Source organism: Coturnix japonica, chromosome 1 (genome assembly GCF_054131305.1).
Source record: "Coturnix japonica strain WE chromosome 1, WE-NBRP24, whole genome shotgun sequence".
Classification (NCBI taxonomy): Eukaryota; Metazoa; Chordata; class Aves; order Galliformes; family Phasianidae; genus Coturnix; species Coturnix japonica.
Genome location: NC_140663.1, coordinates 1,611,532 through 1,631,720, shown reverse-complemented (window position 1 = coordinate 1,631,720; position 20,189 = coordinate 1,611,532). Strand labels below are relative to the sequence as shown.

The 20,189-nt window shown below is 39.4% G+C and overlaps 1 protein-coding gene across 2 annotated transcripts in view; it reads right to left on the bottom strand.

Moving 5' to 3' along the window:
* Nucleotides 1-20,189, bottom strand: part of CHCHD3 (coiled-coil-helix-coiled-coil-helix domain containing 3) — a 145,984-nt gene that overhangs the window by 56,419 nt on the left and 69,376 nt on the right. The window lies entirely within an intron of this gene.

Here is a 20,189-nt window from a genome sequence, read left to right as displayed (position 1 = left end):
AAAGAAATAGAAAGATAAAACTGGATCAGGAAAGAGCATCACTCACAAAGCAAAACATCTACCATAAATTGTACCAGTAAGGGATATACAGCGATTGAAAACTGCAGTCTATTAGTTTTTGCCAAACAGTGCATTAATAAGATGATGATTGCTGCATTGAAAATGGAGAGAGATTGTCTATTGTACTGTTCTTCCCTTGCCTCCTCAACAGCTGTGCCATGGTTTGTTCAAATGTAGTTGGCCACGTCACAAAGGCAGAACCAAGTGTTCTGTGCTGAGACAAAATTTGTTATTAACTTTGCAGATCACTTCTCAACTTAGGGAAATGTGCTCAAGCTAACAAAGAGAGTACATGGAGAGACTCGTTACTTAACTTGTACTTGCAAATTGTTACTGAGTGGGCATTTTGACATGAGAATAGCTAAACTTGCATCCATACATTTGCAGGCTGTGGTAAAAAAAGGTGGGTTTTTTTTTTGTAGTAGTAGTGCTTTTTCTCTACAATCCTAGTTGTGTTTAGCATGCGCTTTATTTTGAACACATGAATGTTTCAGAAGAACCAAATGCTTGCACATCTGCAAAAGCAGATCTAAGAAGCGTATCTAAAACTGATGTCTTCTTTAATTATTCTTCTTCTGGAAACTCCTAGTTCACTTAAAGTACCCAGCTAAGCTGAAACCCTTTAACTTATGGTCATTTGCATGTTCAGTACCTTAAAATAATGCTGAGTATTCATGTCAAGATGTTTTCAGCACTACTGAGCAAATTGATTTTTTTTCCCCTTCTCATCTGTAGTAAGCTCTACTATGCACTATTACAGGGACTTATTAAGAATTATAGAATACATTAATACATTCTCTGGGCAACCTGAGTTAGTGCCTGATCTAGCAGTTGGAATCCCAGCTTGCAGCAGGGGGTTAGAAATAGATGATTCTTAAGGTCCTTTCCAACCCAAGCTATTCTATGATTCTGTGATTGAAAGTACACACATGCACACCAAATATATATACACACCTCAGCTATGAATGCAAACTCATTTCAGGCAAATATTCTTTTAATAAAATCACAGAATCATAGAACTGTTCAGGTCGGAAAAGACCTTAAAGATCATCAAGTCCATCCACAAACCTAACCATACCACCCTACCTAATGATAAAGCATCCTTAGCAACAATAATTAACTACCAGTGGCCATTACCACAACTGTCTACTTAAAATTAGTCATTCATAACTAACATTTTCATTCAGGTACTGATAACACAGAGTTAACTGCAAACAGTCCCCCTTTCTAACTGCATCATGAAGAACAAGAAATGTAAACTCATCCTACCAAGAGTTTACAGGTCACGCTCACAGAAGCATGTCAGAAAACTTCCTTATACCACACATTGTGCTGTACTTCTTGTATAGAAACAGGGCTTAATTCTCTTCCTCGAGGTTCACCTTGGCAGTTAGACAATAAATAAAACAAAATGTTTGAGGTTTTGGTTGGACTTTCCTTTAAGTGCTTACCTTTTTTTCTATCTCCTGAAGCATGAAAAAAAATCAAAACATTCAAGTTAAATAAATTAGGTAACAGTGAAGAGAAGGAATGCATAAAAACATATACCTGTCAGGCACATCTGTAATCCAGAGCAATGCTGAAAACCACACGCAAACTTAGAATCATCACAGAATCATAGAACGGCTTGGGTTAGAAGGGACCCCAAGGATCATGAAGCTCCAACCTTCCCCCCACCCCCCCTCCCACTGCAGACAGGGCCACCAGCCTCCACATTTAATACCAGCCCAGGCTGCCCAGGGCTCCATCCAACCAGGCCTTGAACACCTCCAGGAATGGACGGGGCATCCACAGCCTCTCCGGGCAGCTGTTCCAGCACCTCAGCACTCCCATAGTAAAGAACTTCCCCCTGGCATCCAATCTCAATCTTCTCTCCATGAGCATAAAACCATTTCCCCTGTCACTATCTATGCTAGTAAAAAGTTGATTCCCCTCCTGTTTATAATCCCCTTTTAAGTACTGGGAGGCTACAATGAGGTTTCCTTACAGCCTTCTTCAGATTGAACAAGCTCAGCTCCTGTCTCCATAGGGAAGGTGCTCCCTTACAAAGATGACATGACTTCTTCTTATGCGACTTCACCAAAAACATCCCTACTCATACAGAAAGCATGCATCCAAGTTTAACTTCTACTTGGTTTAACCAAAACTTGTTCTTCCACTGCCACCCTACATTCAGTATAGAATCATGGAGCACATGCTACAGCTTTGTCCGCCATCATTTAAATCAGCCTCTGTACATTAAAGAAAACTGATTACAGGTTTTTCCAAAGCTGATTAGGCTAAAACAATCTAACTACCACACTTTGTATTGATCAAGGTTTTGCTTTTCCCAGATAATCCCCGTATCACCTCTCAAACCTGCCTTTTGTCCTGGTCATAGGAAATCAAAATTCACTGCAGACTGTGCCTCCCAGAACCACCCCCTTCCCAGCATTTAATACTACACTTCAGTGCATTATCATAGCTTCCCATATGCAATCATTTTATGCATAACCACCTCATGATCCCTCAAATATTTGCAAACTCATGCCTTTTGTTCGAGTGCAGTTAAATAGACCAGTGACAAAGCAATGGTAAAAATTAATGTTCCATTACTCTCACAAGAACTTAGTTAAGCTTTACTTCTTAGAATTCAAAAGTGTTTCACACAATTCTACCAATATCCTGAAGATAAGGAATAAAATCGTTGGAAAACTAATAAGATATATTTTAAGAAATGCAAGATTTACTGCATTTGCCACACTTATGGCAACAACAAGTAAAGGGTACACACTGCAGTGATGGAGGAAATGAAAAAAGGCTTCGTATCAAAAACTCATCCTCTCCTCCAAGTCCAGCTGATCAATCAGAATCAATTCTTTTCATCTCACAGAAAGAAAACAATAGTAAGAGATTAACGGAACCTTTCTCTCACAGATAAAGATGAGGAGTGAAAGAATGAGAAGCAACGTTCACAATTGAATATTCACAATGCACATTTTATGAAGCAGACAAATCCTAGTAGGTTCAATCAAAAAACCCAGACATCTTGTACAGCAATGCTAAAACCATTGATTATGTTCTAACACGATGCCATCAAAGCGTAGCTGTAGGCTGCACCATGATACAGTCCCATTTCTCATTTGTAGAAGAACCTGTAGCATTTCTGCGCAGCTTCTGCATCTTTCGTAAATGCAAAGTTATGTTTTATCTACATTATCTACTGTTTTCAATTCCCAATATTTTGCAGGTTATTCCTCAAGAGTGCTGAGGGATTTAAGACCCACTCATCTTAAAAGTTCTGGATCAAAGCTCTCTGTTACTGATGTCTGGGCAAATAACCACATTCCTAGGAAAATGCCCCCTCCAAAAAAAACTTTTACAGAACAACAGAAGTTGCCCATTTTTATCTATACTTCATAAAACAAAAATACAGAGCATGTAAGACATGAAAGCTGAAGAAAAAGAACTAATAAAAAGCTTCCAGATCACAGTATGTTGCTCTGGATATCTTTATAATGGAAGAATCCAAGTAGAAAGCATGAATATAAAAAATTACTTCAAAAACTATAGTGTTGATTTTAACTAAATTACCACAAGACACACTTGACAGTAAAGTATGCTTCAGCTCTCACACCACAGACAAGCATGTTCAAGATGGATCATTTAAGACGCTGCATCTGCAGTTCCTATGCTTGTATTATCCTATTACATGGGTCAGAAGAAATGAAGTAAGAGAATGATGAAAAATGGATTTGACAGAATTAGACTGCCATTGACCACTCCTATTTAAACAAGGATTAAGAGTACGTACAGGTGAAAACTAAAGTTCTGTTCAAAAAGACTGCTTTTGAGGTTCACATCTACTGAACTGTAGTTTTGTCTTATATAGATACATAGAATCATAGAATCACCAAGGTTGGAAAAGACCTAAAAGATCATCCAGTCCAACAATTCACCTATTACCAATAGCTCCCACTAAACCACGTCCCTCAACACAACATCCAGTCGTTCCTTGAACACCCCCAGGGTTGGTGACTCCACCACCTCCCTGGGCAGTCCATTCCAATGCCTGCAATTAACTCTAAAACAAGTCTAAAAAGCTTGCAAGGAGACTTCCACAGGGCCCACACCTTAACCCACATTCTTCCCATTTGGGTCGGTCTTGCTGATCAAAAACCATTAAAATAGAAAAATTTATTTGTTGCACACTATCTGATCACTAAATGTATCCAAAAGACAGTTCAACCAGGGGAATGGAAACAGCATTTATTCAGGAGATACTCATCTGAATGAGAAATTCTGCCCTATTTTTTTGTTTACTCTCCTTTTCCCTCAAAGATAATTAGTGATCAAAACAGCTGTATTTTATTGCTGTAAGGACATGGGGTCAAGCAGCAAATTATATTCACAGTGCTTTTTGCCTTGAACCTACCCAAGCTTTTGTATCACTATCAAGTAGAAATATTAGATTATAAGAACACTAAATAATACATTAAGCCAAATGTTTAGTTCCCTCTGTAGTGAAAGTAACTGAAGATTTGGTAGGCCAGTAAAAATGCCCAGTATAACAGTATTCCATATAGCTAATGCCTCTGGTATTTGTACAACAATACAGACACAGCAAAATGAATATATATACATATATATTCATACATACAAACACATTTACACAGAAGACTATATAAATATCCCAACACAAGAGATTTCACTGAAGAAATAAAAACTTTAAGGTAATATTATATTTATGGGACCGCAGCAACATGATCCCAGTGAATACCAATTAGCCGTAACAAAATAATTAACAGTAGCCATGTATTCAATTAGCTGAATGCTGCACTTTAGTTGTAAATGAGATATTGTAACAGGTTCATTGCTTCTTCACAAAGTAACTCTAATAAACAAAGCAGTTTCTTGGGTATTATTTAGAAAAGAGCTCCAGAAGGTCACCTTTGAGAAGCGGCCCAACTTGCCAAGGCAGCCCAAAATTAAAAGCGAAACCCAGCTCTCTATTATTCATTATTCTTCAGAATCACTGGAAAGTTGGACCAAGTTTTAAAGGCCAACTTGAGTTTCATTTTCAGAAGTAGCATCTGGATCTGGCACAGCACAGGCATGAGATTCCATCAATGGATAAATGGATGCCTACAAAAAAACCCCTGCATATCACTCTGTATATAGATGCAGGGAAATTCATTCTGCACAGGGAATCATAGACTGTGGGATCTCCTCCTTGGGGATCTCCAAATTACTCCACCTGGATGTGGGGCTGGGCACAGCCCTGGTGGCCCTGTTGGGCAGAGGGGGGACCAGATGGATCTGATGTGCCTCCAGCCTCAATTAGTCTGTGGTTACAACACATATAGACTTGGTTTGTCCTTTGTAGGACTGAGCAAACAAGCAGACAATCAAAAACAAATGACTAATAGTTATCTTTAAAGAAAAAGAACAAAGGAATCCAGGCAGCTGGATGCAGAAAGGTTGGAGACATGCAAAGTCTGTTATTATTGCTTTCCTTTACAGAGTTGCAATGGATAAAGCAATACCAGGTAGTTGAGGAGAAGAGTTTTATATGCAGATTTCAAAATGAACTCTTGAAGTCCCCAGGTTACAGCTGCCCCTCAGTAAAGACTCCAAGCCCCAAATTCATTAACATCCATGCAGTTTACAGAAGTACGCCCCTGAGAACACTTCAGTTTGCCTTTTTCTGAAAAATAACGTGCTTCAAAATATGAGTTCAATGCTAAACTTATATGAAGTATCAACCGCCATCGGAAAGGGACAGAGTGCTCTGCTTAGGCCCTGCCAAGCTGCTTCATGATGATTTCCTCAGCACCACATCAAATGGCAAAGGGGCAAGTGGACAACCAACCAACCAGGTGCCAAAAATGGTGAAGGAAGAACAAGAATCACAGAATCATAGAATGGCCTGGGTTGAAAAGGAACACAGTGATCATCCAGTTCCAACCCCCTTGCTATGTGCAGGGTCGCCAACCACCAGACCAGGCTGCCCAGAGCCACATCCAGCCTGGCCCCGAATGCCTGCAGGGATGGGGCATCCACAACCTCCTTGGGCAACCTGTTCCAGTGCATCACCACCCTCCGGGTGAAAAACTTCCTTCTAGTATCTAACCTAAACCTCCCCTGTCTTAGTTTAAATCCTTTCCCCCTTGTCCTATCATTATCCACCCTTGTACAGTGGACAGCCAAGGGACGAGGCCACAACTATGGCCATCACTCGTGTACAAACTGTGATGGTGACGGCACAAAACAGGCATTCAGCTTTTGGTGGCTACCAAGATGCTTTGCATGGAAACACTTTTGCAACAGATGACATTCACCTACCATGTATAGTGTGATGAATTCACATATGTGTGCTGATAAACTCTAAGATAAAAAGGATTGGTTTCTTATATATATTATTATGGTCACCAAAACTTCAGTCTTCATTAACTGTGCATGGCATCCCAATTTCCACACTTCAAGGTATTTGAATTTTAACCCTCTAACTCAATCTATCTGTCTATATTACCTATATATACATATACAGGTATGTATATATACACAGAAACACACACATCATCTTGAATGGGTACTAGAAGTAACTTATGGATATTATTAGGAGCATATGGTTCTCCCTTACCCCCCCAATGTGACTTCTTTTGAAGATATCACAACTCATAAAATCATTCCCAACCACAAAAAAATGATCCAAACACATTACTTACAAAAAAGCCCTGCTAATTTCCACTTGTAAAGGTGGAAAATAGTTACAAATTAGAAACAGCAGCAACAATAATGCATCATAAAACATATTCTTTGACAACTGTAATTAAAACAAGCTTTTGTAATTACCAGTAAATGTGCTACAGTACATTTTCTAAAAATAATGAAGTCCTAGAAGAATGAATAGTAGAAAAGATCACATTAAGAGTAAGCTAATGGAGAAAATTAAAAAATTGAATTTATGAACAAGTTAGGATCTATTTCATCCAGAACACACGACATTAAGCTTCATTTGCTAAATCCAGTTATAGACCAGAAGAACAACAACAAAAAAAAGAACAAAAAAAGAGACCAAATAGACCAAAAAACGCCCACCAAACATAAAAAAAAACCACACACAAAAAACCCCTGCATACTGCATTAAACAAAAAAGCTTCAGATTCTTTGATTCTATGAGATTCTAATTTCTTATGCAAGCCTTGGGAATATGCAACTGAAATTCATCGTCAAGTTGCTATCCAGCAAGACAGACATTCACGGACGTTTTGTCTCAGCTAAAAGAGCAACTCTGACTACTTTAGAAAGGGCTGAACAAGGAACATATGGACAAGTGCTGAATGAGGTGGATGATTTTTGGTGAGTAGTCATACGGCTGCAGTATCAGTGAGACCAGTGGATAACCTCAGCTGGAAGGGATGTCAGGAAGCCACATAGTACAAGCTCCTGATCAAAGCAGGACCAACAAAGGGGCCAGACTCAAAGCAGGACCAACAAAGAGGCCAGACTGAGTTTCTTAGAGCTGCATCCAGCTAGGTTTAGAAAATCTCTAAGCATGGAGAATGAATAACTCAACCTATGCCATGTCTTCTTCCTTCGCAAGGTCTCTGTCTACAGATAAGTCCATGAAGGAAAAGAATCAATAGCAATGGAAACAGTTTGAGTCAGCAACACTTGAGAGACTCTAGGTTCCTCTCAGCCTGAATTATTTTATGTTTCTGCCCCAAAACAAGGGGCAGAATGATCATGCAGCTGTACCAAGCTACCATGAAAGGAGCAATGGGAGCAAATCAGGAGTACCACAGAAAAGCTGCAGTTATCAGACACTGCTCCTTGCTGGATGAAACACCTGGATTGCTCAGCACAAAGTAACATGTTTTGAAGATTTCACTTTCTTGAAGATTCTACTTCCTTGAAAATGAAAATTAAAATACATTAAGGACTATTATATTAATTAGCAATTTGCAGAAAAGCCTCCAGTTTCCATCCAGTCACGGTTCAAAGAAACAACAGACACTAACCAAATCTGTATTACATACATGCGTGCCAGTGGGAATAAAGGAAAAGCATGACTTCTTTCTAAAACTATATACATTCTTTTCATTTAACTAAAGTAGTCTTAAAAGATCAAACATATTAAAGATTATCTGTACTGCTGCCAGGTATTTGTAGTAATTCAAGTAATGTGTACAACCTTCTCTGACAGCTTCTGATGTTTCAGTCGTATGTCAAACATTTACAGTTTTCCACTAATCTTAAAGAAGCAGCCATAGACTGTTCTGCGTGTGCCAAACTGGATTTCTCTCTATATAAACAGAGTAAAAGAATTATTAGTCTGTAACATTTAGAAAGAACTGTCTGTAAACAGATGTAGGACGGCGTTCCACTGCCAGCTGCATCATCGTATCACTATTCCAGGCACTCCTAATATTTGTGTCTTTTCTTTTTTAATTTTTACAGTTTAAAAATGATTTAATCATAATTTCATAGAAGCACTTTGAAATTCCTAGATGAATCAAACAGCAGAAAGGCAAAGAAGAGCTATAAGCAAGCACTGGGAGCCAATATTGGACGCACTGTAAAACAGTGAGTCGTGTAAAACAAAGGATCATAAAATCACAAGGACTGAACACTCTTAAAGAAGAGATTCTCAGGCCATATCACAGCCCTAAAACCACCAAAACAAAATCTCAGCTTCCTAATGGCTACCTATTCAGACTAGAGATAGTTGTGAAACTATTTATGCTGCCTGTCAAGGAACATTTTATTCCTGTTACAGGAACCCAACATCTTTTGTTAACATTTTCATACTACAACATTACGTGGTTTTTTCAGCCATAATTAAATTATTTGCTTGGTAAACTGAAGATTCAGTAGACTGAAGGTAAACAGTGAAATAACTCTCACAGGTAGTGCACTAAATCTCAATGAAGCCCGCTTCAAAGTCAGTCTCCTAAAATCCCACTGAAAACTTGCTCTATTTTCTGTACTATGGTTCTACTTTCCAGAATCCTGGCGGATTCAGGGATCAACCACTCATTCCCCAGCATCAATTTTCATCTCCAAATATCCTAATTCTTGTAGCAGGTAATCACAACTATGCTTAAACTGATGTAATTTCCTTCAAACAGAAGTTGCACTACTGGAACCGCCTGTTTGATCTGTTACCCCAGGAACCAGTTTTCACTAAAGCGAGGAATGCTGACGCTCTAGAAGGTAAATGTTGAAAACAGAAAAAGGGAATATTTAATTTTTCTCAACTATTCAAGTCATTGATTTCTGGTTAAGACACAAAAGTGAATCACTTAAAGCTACATCCAGTGTTTCTCCAATTCAAAGATATAATATAAACAGACCTTCATTTATGGACATTCAAGAAAACGCGACTGAAAAATATCTTTAAGATAATGGAAATAATCTTTTGGAATTCATTCAGAGGGTGGTGACGCACTGGAACAGGTTGCCTAAGGAGGTTGTGGATGTCCCATCCCTGCAGGCATTAAAGGCCAGGTTGGATGTGACTCTGGGCAGCCTGGTCTGGTGGTTGGTGACCCTGCACATGGCAGGGGATTGGAACTGGATGATCATTGTGGTCCTTTTCAACCCAGGCCATTCTATGACTCTGATTCTGTGCAATTAAATCTTGTTAAGTTGACCTCTTATTAGCAAACAATCAAATCACATTGTCTCTAAGATAATTAAGCCATCCTGCTTACCATTATCTCAAAAGAGAGATTTTCCTAATCAGCCTGATAAAAAACCTGCAAACTAGAGATAATTTAAGATAGAAGTTGCAACTCAGCAACAAGCTGATCTTTTCAGAGGTGCACGTGAATTGATTAATCTAAAACTAAAATATTTTGGTGCTCACCATCAGCACTGCTGAGGGAATAGCAGTTTGGTGAGTTCTGTGAGAGCTACAGCTTTCAGAAAAGATCATTTTCCCTCAAAACAAAGAAAAATTGACACAGTGAAAAAAAGACTTATAGTTATTTGATATGCCATATTTATCAGGGTTATAGAACAATGTCATCCCATGGACAACTTTCTAACACTTAACGACCTCAATGTAAGCACCATATAGGATTGACACACAGATCTTTCCATCATTTCCCTAGGGCTGAAAATTCCGTGTTGTAAGAAAAGCTGCTGTATATGTTCGAAAAGTTAAATATTAATTAGTATTTAGCAAAACGAGAAAGCAAAGTCTTAGGAAGCAAAGGGGAGAAATGCAGGAAGCATGTATACAGCATGAATCCTTCCTTTTCCCTTTAAACCAGCGTATTACAACCTTGATCTTTCAGAATTTTCCTTAAAGTTTAAGCAAATTATTCTGAGATAAGCCCATGAGAGAATTACTGCCCTGAGCTGCTAGAACGAGCGAGGATTGATTTATATATTGATTATTGGTGAACATCTTCCTTTTATAAAATCCTATAACATGTCATCGAATTTCTGCATCCAACTTCCATTCACTGCACTTTTATTTCTCCTCTCATTTGATTGCGAAGTCTCTAGGGCAGAGCCTGGAACTCACCATACATCTGTGTAATGTTTAACATAATTATACTTCAAGCTCTGCTGGCGGCATTATCCTATCAGATATGAACAATATTCTAAGCATGGAAAAAAAAGTACAAAAATGTTTAGAAAATCTGATTTACAAAGGCAGATTTAATACAGAACAGTAAGGAAGACCAGCACCTGATTTTTCTCATGTACATGCTGGACAAATATAAAAATATATAGATTTTTTTTAATTTAAAACCCAGCTCAGTTCAGATGGTGCATGTCTATGTATGCATGTAATTTGGAACCGAGCAACTAAAAAGACTTACAGATATCAATTACTAATTGGAGACAGAACATATATGTTAAAGATGGCCTGATGCTAACATTTGTATTCCTTATTTTGACTTCCTTGTCATGTCAATTTGTTGACAGAGCATTTAGAGAGAGAAACACAAAAGGGCAGAGACTGGCTGTAACAGAAACGTGGTGCTACACTCTTTTGGGCAATAAGAATCCATTAAACAGCCAATGAACATGATATTCACAAACAATTCAGCAATATCTTACAGGAAAAAGAAAAAGAAAAGCGAACAATCATAAAATCCAATGAAATTATCCAAGGCTCAGTGAAAATTACTGGATTGAAATGGCCAAAAAGACCAAATCAAAGCAGCTTGTGTGGTCAACGTCCCGTCTTTCAGTCAGTTTACAATTCCAGTGATTTCAATCATCTAGAAAAAGGGAAATGTTGAAACAACTGAAACTGGAGACCATCTTTATTCATATAGTGTTACCAGAGATCAGGGAAGACCATGCAGAATAAAACCAAAGCTATCTAAGTGACAAGGAGCAGGCAGCCTGAAGAAAGGGAGGATTCAATGAGGAAGAAGACAAAACAAGACAAGCTTGGAAACAAAAGCCTGTTCTGATCACATGAAACATTTTTAATCTGATTGTGAAGCCCAAGAGAAAGATTTTATATTCCTGCAGGCAAGCCAGTAAAAACTTGTCCAATGCATAACAATAGTGGAGTAAGGACAGAGAGAGATATACGAACAAACAGGGAAAGAGAAGGCAGCACCACACTGTGATCACATTACTCAGGGCAGACTAAAAGCAGATCTTCCCCAGGCTCTGGTCACTACACTCAAAAGCTTCATAAATAAGAAGCTGGAGATGCCCAATGATCAAAACCACCAGCAGTGACTTGTGTGCACAGAAGGGTACAAGACAGGTACACGCTCAGAGAAGGTAAGCTGGGCTCTCTTATTTACTCCTTCTCATCATACAAGACTGAAGAGATATTCAGTGAACAGTGAAATTGAAAAGCAACAAATTTGAAACCAATTAAATGCATAATTAACCTGCAGAACTCATTGCCATGAGTTATCAGTGAAGTCAATCGCTTAGCAAAATAAAATAAAGAAAAGGTTGAGATGTTTGTATTAACTCTTAAAAACAATCACATTCATATGCAGTTATACCTACCAGGTATAACTGAGAGTGGAGTCCTTTGTAAGCCTCATCATTTGGAGAACAATTAAAAATACTGAAGTTTGTCAAGCATGAATTATTAGAGATCAGGATGAAACTCTCCATGTTGCAGAGAGTCTCCAGACTACTCCTTTCCTTGCTTGAGTCTTTCAAAGAGTTTCAACTCTTTGAAAGTGTGGATAACAGCAGGACAAGGGGAAATGGTTTTAAGATGAAGGAGGGAAGATTTAGGCTGGATATCAGGGCGAAGTTCTTTACAGAGAGAGTGTTGAGGTGCTGGAACAGCTGCCAAGAGAGTCTGTGGATGCCCCGTCCATCTCTGGAGGTGTTCAAGGCCAGGTTGGATGGGGCCCTGGGCAGCCTGGGCTGGTATTAAATGTGGAGGTTGGTGGCCCTGCCTGTGGTGGTGGGGTTGGAGCTTCATGATCCTTGAGGTCCCTTCCAACCCAAGCAATTTTATGACTCTGTGATTGATTCTAATTCAAGTGCAGCCACTTCAGAAAGCTGCTGTAACACTCTACTTAGAAAACCAAAAAATAAAAATAATTAAAAAAATACATCCTGATGATTCAGGATTGCTATCCATACAGGGATTCTGCAGACCTATCCAGAAAGCTCCAGGAAGTCTTCTTGCAGAGCTGCCCCTCATCTGTGTTCGTAATGGCCAAATTGGTATAAGGAACTACTCTACTGTTAAATGAAACTCAGAGTGTAAAGTGAAACAAAGCACTTCTTCAGCAGGGAAAAAAAAAACAGCTAACAAGTAAATTTAAATAGGGTTGAAACAAGAATACTAAGCTGGTTCCAATGGCTTTTGCAGGAAAAAAAAAAAGAAAAGACTGCTGAGTTCTCAGCTCAGCAAATTTCCTACCATTAAGCTTATTGTTCTTAAGACAGAGAAATCCACGCTGCAAAAAGCACAATTTTTTAGACTGAAGAAGAAAGCACAAAAGTGCTGAGGAATACAGTGAAGACAAGGACAGTGTGTCCATGCTCTGAGTTTACTGAACCAAAGCAATGCTGACTGTGGCTCCTCCATTGCCCTCCTTCCCCTCTCTGCTTCCTCCCTCCTCTTCCTAGAATCATAGAATGGCCTGGGTTGAAAAGGACCACAATGATCATCCAGTTTCAACCCACTGCTATGTGCAGGGTCACCAACCACCAGACCAGGCTGCCCAGAGCCACATCCAGCCTGGCCTTGAATGCCTGCAGGGATGGGGCATCCACAACCTCCTTGGGCAACCTGTTCCAGTGTGTCACCACCCTCTGGGTGAATTCCAAAAGATTATTTCCAGTATCATAAAGATATTTTTCAGTTGTGTTTTCTTGAATGTCCATAAATGAAGGTCTGTTTATATTATATCTTTGAATTTGAGAAACACTGGATGTAGCTTTAAGTGATTCACTTTTGTGTCGTAACCAGAAATCAATAACTTGAATAGTTGAGAAAAAGCTTCTCTAGCCTAAACAATCCCAGTTTCCTCAACCTTTCCTCATAGTAGAGGTGCTCCAGCCCCCCAGATCATCCCCCTGATCAGCCTCCTCTGGACCCATCCTAGAAGCTCTGCCCTCATAAGATAAAGGTGTAATTGTTATTGCTGCTCTGCTTTGTTACTTTAGCTGCTTAAATGTCTATCTATGCAGAGTATAAATTAGGCCAGGAATTTCAAGAGAAATAGTAATGAGTCAATCACTTGAAAATCAAATATTATCAGTGCAAAGGATGGGTAAAAATGGATGAGGATGTCCCATTATGCTCCACCGCTAGAGAAACTATTAATTACTATGTTGGTTTTTCATATTGCTTATTGCTGTACCACAAATAGAGCAGCTCAACCTTAGACATCGATTAGGATTCTGCTGCATTCAGCACTACACAAATGCAATGTGGACAATTAGTGGAAGGAAGAACACCTGCAAAACTTAATGTAATAGATATTAGAGAGACAAGAGGGTTAAAAAAAGACAGCAGACAATAATTAACATCCAATAAGCCATTCCTTGAGGTACATCTGGAACTTTTCCATTCTTAGAGAACAGGAATGCTAAAGGGAATAGTAACAAATAAGCGAAACATGTGCTAACCTTCGCTGTAACTTCCAAAGCTGTGAATGTTTCTATCCTCACACTGATGACTTTTTGTTTGCTTGTAGTTTTAAGCAGAAGAGAATTAGGACTCCAATGCAAACAGCTTCTGCCTCAAGGGCTTTCCATTTAAATGACATCCAACACAGAGCCCTTACTGCCTGCCAAGCATCACGTCCCTAAAATGGAATAAGCACAGATCTGGGGTGCAGCAGTGTGAGCTGCGCCTTAAGCACAAGTCAGCGTGTAACCCCAGGAAAGGTTTCTTTCCTCCTGGATATTGGTGATGCTTGCAAGGACCCCAAGGCTGTACATTCAGTGCTCAGAGAATCCACAATCCCAACGTATTTAATACAGGAATACTATTCTTCTAACACGTCCATTTCATGTTGTGGGTGAGAAAGTTTGTGAGTGAAAGCAAGCACTTACAAGAGCTTTACAGAAAAGCGGTTTCATCCCAGTCAATAGACTGCTTCAGGAAAATATAAGCTGTCAAGTACTTTTATAATAACAGCCAAAAAGAAAAACCTCCTGCATCTTGGGAGTTGCTAAAACATGTCAATTTTACACAGTCTTTTGTGTACTGCCCGGCATTTTAGAGCGCTAGAAAGCAAAGCTCTTCTCTGAATTTCTGAAGGTTTTTTATTATTATTATTATTACATGCTTAAACCTTATTGTACCTGCAATACAAACTGTTCCAGGCCACAGTGAGAATTAGTGCTTAATTTTCTAAATGTGGAGACACATCCTAACTACTTGCAGAAGGAACATCTCTGGCACTTGCATGAAACAGAGAAGAGCAAAGAATTGTTAAAATTGGATTAATTCAGAAATGGGAGAAAAGTAACGATTTCCTTCTGTACTTGAAGAGGAGGAAAAAGGATTCTGCAGAACAAAACACAACCTATCATAAATAGGAAAAAAGATTAATAAAATGTTGATTCATCCCTCGTGAATCCAGAGTGCTATACACCCCGATTCAGGTTATTAAACAGGGTCTGGTCCTGCAATGAAACAATCTGAAGAGTAATTGAAGGACGTCCTCTGTTTCCCAAGTGCTTTGGTCTGATGTCAAACAAGTACAGAAATTATGGGGACACAACCAGATGGACTAGAAGACTGATTGAAAATGTCAGGAAAGAGCTGAACTTCTTTTATCCACTTCTTTCTTCCCACATATAGTCTTGTGAATTGCAAGGTGAGCCAGATCATGGAAAGGAAATATATAATTGACTTTTCTAGACACTCTTGTTGGAATCCTCGTGTGAAAACTCTTTGTTTGCAACAGAATACTCACATGCACTCTCTCATACGTTTATGACTATGTAGTAGTGTAATCCTGCTACATTTTGCAGACTGGAAACATCAAGTTATTTACTGAGACAGACAAGACAAGCAAGTCATAGAATCATAGAATGTCCTGGGTTGAAAAGGACCACAGCTCCACATCTTTCTTGTGCTGAGGACACCAGGCCTGGATGCAATATACTTAGAAAGAAAAGCTGCTATAACAATACGGCTACATTATAAGAGGTGAAGTCAAATTACAGAAATTATAATTATCACTTTACAAGAAAAGTCCACTTTGACCATTATAGATATCAGTACAGTTTCATTTAAGATATTACTGAATTTGTGCCTCAAAAAATGCTAAGGAAAAACAAGGATATTCTCAAATGGAACACAGCATCGGCGTCCTAACAACCTGCAAGTAAAATTTACAAAGGTTTCCCATGAAAACTGGGTTCCCTCATTGCCATAACTGTACATCAGCTTCACTAACTTTAATCTACCGACCAAAATGCAATAGTATCCACAATGATTATATTTTACTTCTTTCTTTATGCTACTGAGCACTATTAGACGTCTGCCACGTTCACAGCCTCGATTTATAGGTGGAGGGAACAATGTATTTACAGGCAGAAGTTAAAATGTATTCTGGACTGAAATACCGACACGGTAACTGTTGAAGAAGCACAAATGTTATTGCCACCAATGATATACAGTCCCAGCTCAGAGCAGACACACTCCGAAGGAGAGATGAACAGATGAGCATGAATCTCCATTATGCCAAGGATCAGCACAGATGCATAAATTCTGCTCCTATAAACTAAAATTAAAGTGAGTCTTATTTGCTTTTATGAAATCTTAATATGTACCACGCAGCAAGCAGTATTTTTTTAATGGTGGGGAAACAGCTTCATATCTCCTCTCACTTAACTGGAGTCAGTAAAAAGAAAGCAAAACATCCTAAGTAGTTTACCTGGGAATTTACACTGCAAGGATTTACTATAGCAGAAAAGGCCCACTGTTTTAAGATCAACCTGCAGGCAGTTGTGTAAGAACATGATTCAAACACACCTCGTCAGTGGCCGATGCAAATTGGGTTGCTTTGTATATTGAGACTAAAAACAAACAAACAAAAGATAGATAAAATAAAGGCAGCAATTATCAGATTGTAATCTGTCTGATCAAACCAAACTTGTCCCTGTACATTTCTGGCTATGCATTCCTTCCTCCTGCCCTGTACACTTGGGACAGGAATGGGACCAGAAGGGAGAGAGCGGTGATTATCCCCACTCTACCCAGCTCTTGTGAGGCTCAATCTGCAGTACTGCATCCAGGCCTGGGGCCCCCAGCACAGGAGGGACGTGGAGCTCTTAAAGCAGGTCCAGAGGAGGGCCACTAGGATGATCAGAGGGCTGGAACACCTCTCATATGAAGAAAGGTTGAGGGGAACTGGGACTATTTAGCTGGGGGAAGAGAAGGCTCTGGGGAGACCTCATTGTGGCCTTGCAGTACTTGAACAGAGCATATAAACAGGGAGGGGGAATGGCTGTTTACGAGGGTGAATAGTGACAGGACAAAAGGGTTTAAATGGTTTTAAACTGAGACAGGGGAGGTTTAGGTTAGAGATAAGGATGAAGTTTTTCACTCAGAGGGTGGTGATGCACTGGAACAGGTTGCCCAAGGAGGTTGTGGATGCCACATCCCTGCAGGCATTCAAGGCCAGGCTGGATGTGGCCCTGGGCAGCCTGGTCTGGTGGTTGGTGACCCTGCATGTAGCAGGGGATTAGAACTGGATGATCATTGTGGTCAAGAACTATAAGAACAAGAAAGAAAACATACTTTTACTCTAAAATAAATATTCTACTAGCAAGCAAGTATATTTTCAGGGAATATTGTAATTACTTAACATTCAGAATGCTCCAGTTAAAATAGAGCTAGTGTTGTAGCTGTGGCTAAATTACATAACAAAGTAAGTCAGGAATTTGGACTTCTTAATTGCATTAAATCTTACAGCTCAAAAAATAGTACACCAGCATTGGGCAAACAAGCTTTTTCTCCCCAAAACAAATAGATTACTTCAGACACATTTGTGTGTGTATACATACATAAGTATAGTTTTCCTGTATATACATAAAAATTTTCCTCCTTCTTATCATGACATCAAAAATTACAATATTTAATGAGGACCATACATATTTACAAGAAGTAAATGTACATGTCTGCAAATAGTGATAGGACAAGGGGGAATGGTTTTAAACTGAGACAAGGGGAGATGTAGGTTAGAGATTAGGAGGAAGTTTTTCACTCAGAGGGTGGAGATGCGCTGGAGCAGGTTGCCCAAGGAGGTTGTGGATGCCCCATCCCTGGAGGCATTCAAGGCCAGGCTGGATGTGGCTCTGGGCAGCCTGGTCTGGTGGTTGGTGACACTGCACACAGCAGGGGGTTGGAGCTGGATGATCATTGTGGCCCTTTTCAACCCAGGTCATTCTGTGATGGGGCACCTACAACATCCTTGGGCAACCTGTTTCTGAGCATCACCACCCTCTGGGTGAAAAACTTCCTCCTCATATCTAACCTAAACCTCCCCTGTCTCAGTTTAAAACCATTCCCTTTTGTCCTATCACTATCCGCCCTTGTAAACAGCCATTCCCCTCCGGTTTATATACTCTGTTCAAGTACTGCAAGGCCACAATGAGGTCTTCCCAGAGCCTTCTCTTCCCCAAGTTAAACAAGTGCAATTCCCTTAATCTTTCTTGATGCATCCCCCTGAGATGATTTTTTGCACAAACAACAAAAAAATAGAAACCCAAAGTCCTACAGACAAAGACCTACCCCAGTAGTTACAAGTTCAAAAGGATAAGGTGCAGAGAAATAGTACAAACCAATAGATCAGGGAGCGTAAGCACAGATACACCCAAGGTCTTTTGAGCTACAAAAGAGCAATAGCTTTTATCATTATATTTCCCTTCACATAAGTTCAGATTTTCTGTCGAAAATTTATGGGAGGAATAATTCTGACAAATATTTTATTCCTCTGTCTGCTCAAAGACATTTACAGGCTTAACAAGCAAAAAAAGCCGAGGCTGAGCACAAGGGAAGACTTGGGTAAAAGTGCAGTCACAGCTCATCTGCTGCTCCGGGCTACCCGAGCTGAGCGTGCTCAGACTGTGATAAATTATGAAGACACAGAAAGGCCAGAGAAATGGAAATATTTATTAAGGGCAAAACAGAAAAACAGAGAGCTCCTGCAGCACGATGTGGAGGTTTGGGATAACCTTCTCCCATAAGACCATAGAAAGAAAATTGTGCTAAGGAATTGAGGTTCAAACGTTATTGACTTAATTCTCATCAGCACAGATTTTTACTCTTCAAATATTTTTTCTTGGAAGGAGCATATCCATATTTAAAGCTGAAATAAACTGCAACACACTCAGCATGCAACAATAACCAACCATCCCGGTGCCACGTGCCTCAAGAGAGATCTAAGACAGGAACAAATTAACTTAATCCCATTACTTTAAGGTCTTGGACTGAAAGAGCTGCTCAACACTTGTGGTGAACCTGTGTCACTTTGATCTTCATTGTAACAGAAAAAGCAAAATGACACGCTCAAATGAAAATCATTTATAATAGATGAAAGCCGGGCTGAGCAATGCATGGATTAAATACTATTTTCTCCAGCACTCTCTCCTCATCGTGGATGCTCTTCTCAATTCAAGTTCAGCTCCCACTTCCAAATATTATTTTTAATTATTGCACATATGAAAATCACAGTGGAAAGAAGAATGTGAATTAAAATACTCATTGTACCCAATATGTCATTCTGTACTGACTCAAAACGCAACTGTGATTAAAAAAGTAAATCAAAGTAGAAAGAGAAGCATGATTTTTTATGTTGCTAAATTAAAAATGGAAGGACAAGAGTTCCATCTTTCCACCCCTCCATTAGTGCTGCAGCACGGACTTAGATCCATTCTTCCATATTTCAATCTTTCTTTCTAGAAAAACAAAAATATTTTAATGGAGTATTTGACAGGCTGCTACAAAAGGATGCTATGAATGCAAAGCAACACTCACTCATATATAAGCAAGATCACATGGCACGCATTAAAATGAATCAGTATTGAAAATTTGACCTGAGGGTACTTCACAGAGTTTATATTTTTTGCTCAGTTATGTGTGCTTCAAGTAATATCTCGGTGATGATTATGTTAAGATCTCCATCATAAGTCAGTATAAAAAAAACCCCTGTAAGTCCAAATATGGTACTTAATTTACTTATTTTTTTAATTAAGTTGTTGATTGTTCTGATCTTAAAAACATTTTTGCTAAGGAGAAATACTAAGGAAGGAAAGCAGCCTGATCTAGCAGAGCCAGCTTGTAGCAGTGTGGTTGCACTACATCACCTCCAGAGGTCACAGAATCATAGAACCACAAAGCTGGAAAGGACCTACAAGATTGTCTACTCCAACCGTCCTCCCATCACCACCACAGGCTCTAAACTATCTCTCATAGCTCCTCATCCAGACACCTCTTGAACACTGCCAAGGACAGCAACTCCACCACCTCCCTGGGCAGCCATTCCAGAGCCTGACCACTCTCCGAGGGAAAAGGTTTTTCCTTATATCTAATCCAAATCTCTCCTTGGACAGGAGGTCCCATCCAGTCCCAGCTGTTCTGTGACTGCATAACAGTATTTATGGGTTTTTTTCTGAGTAACTCCTAGCTGCTAAAAAGTTGGCAGCCCTACCAACGATGTTTTTAT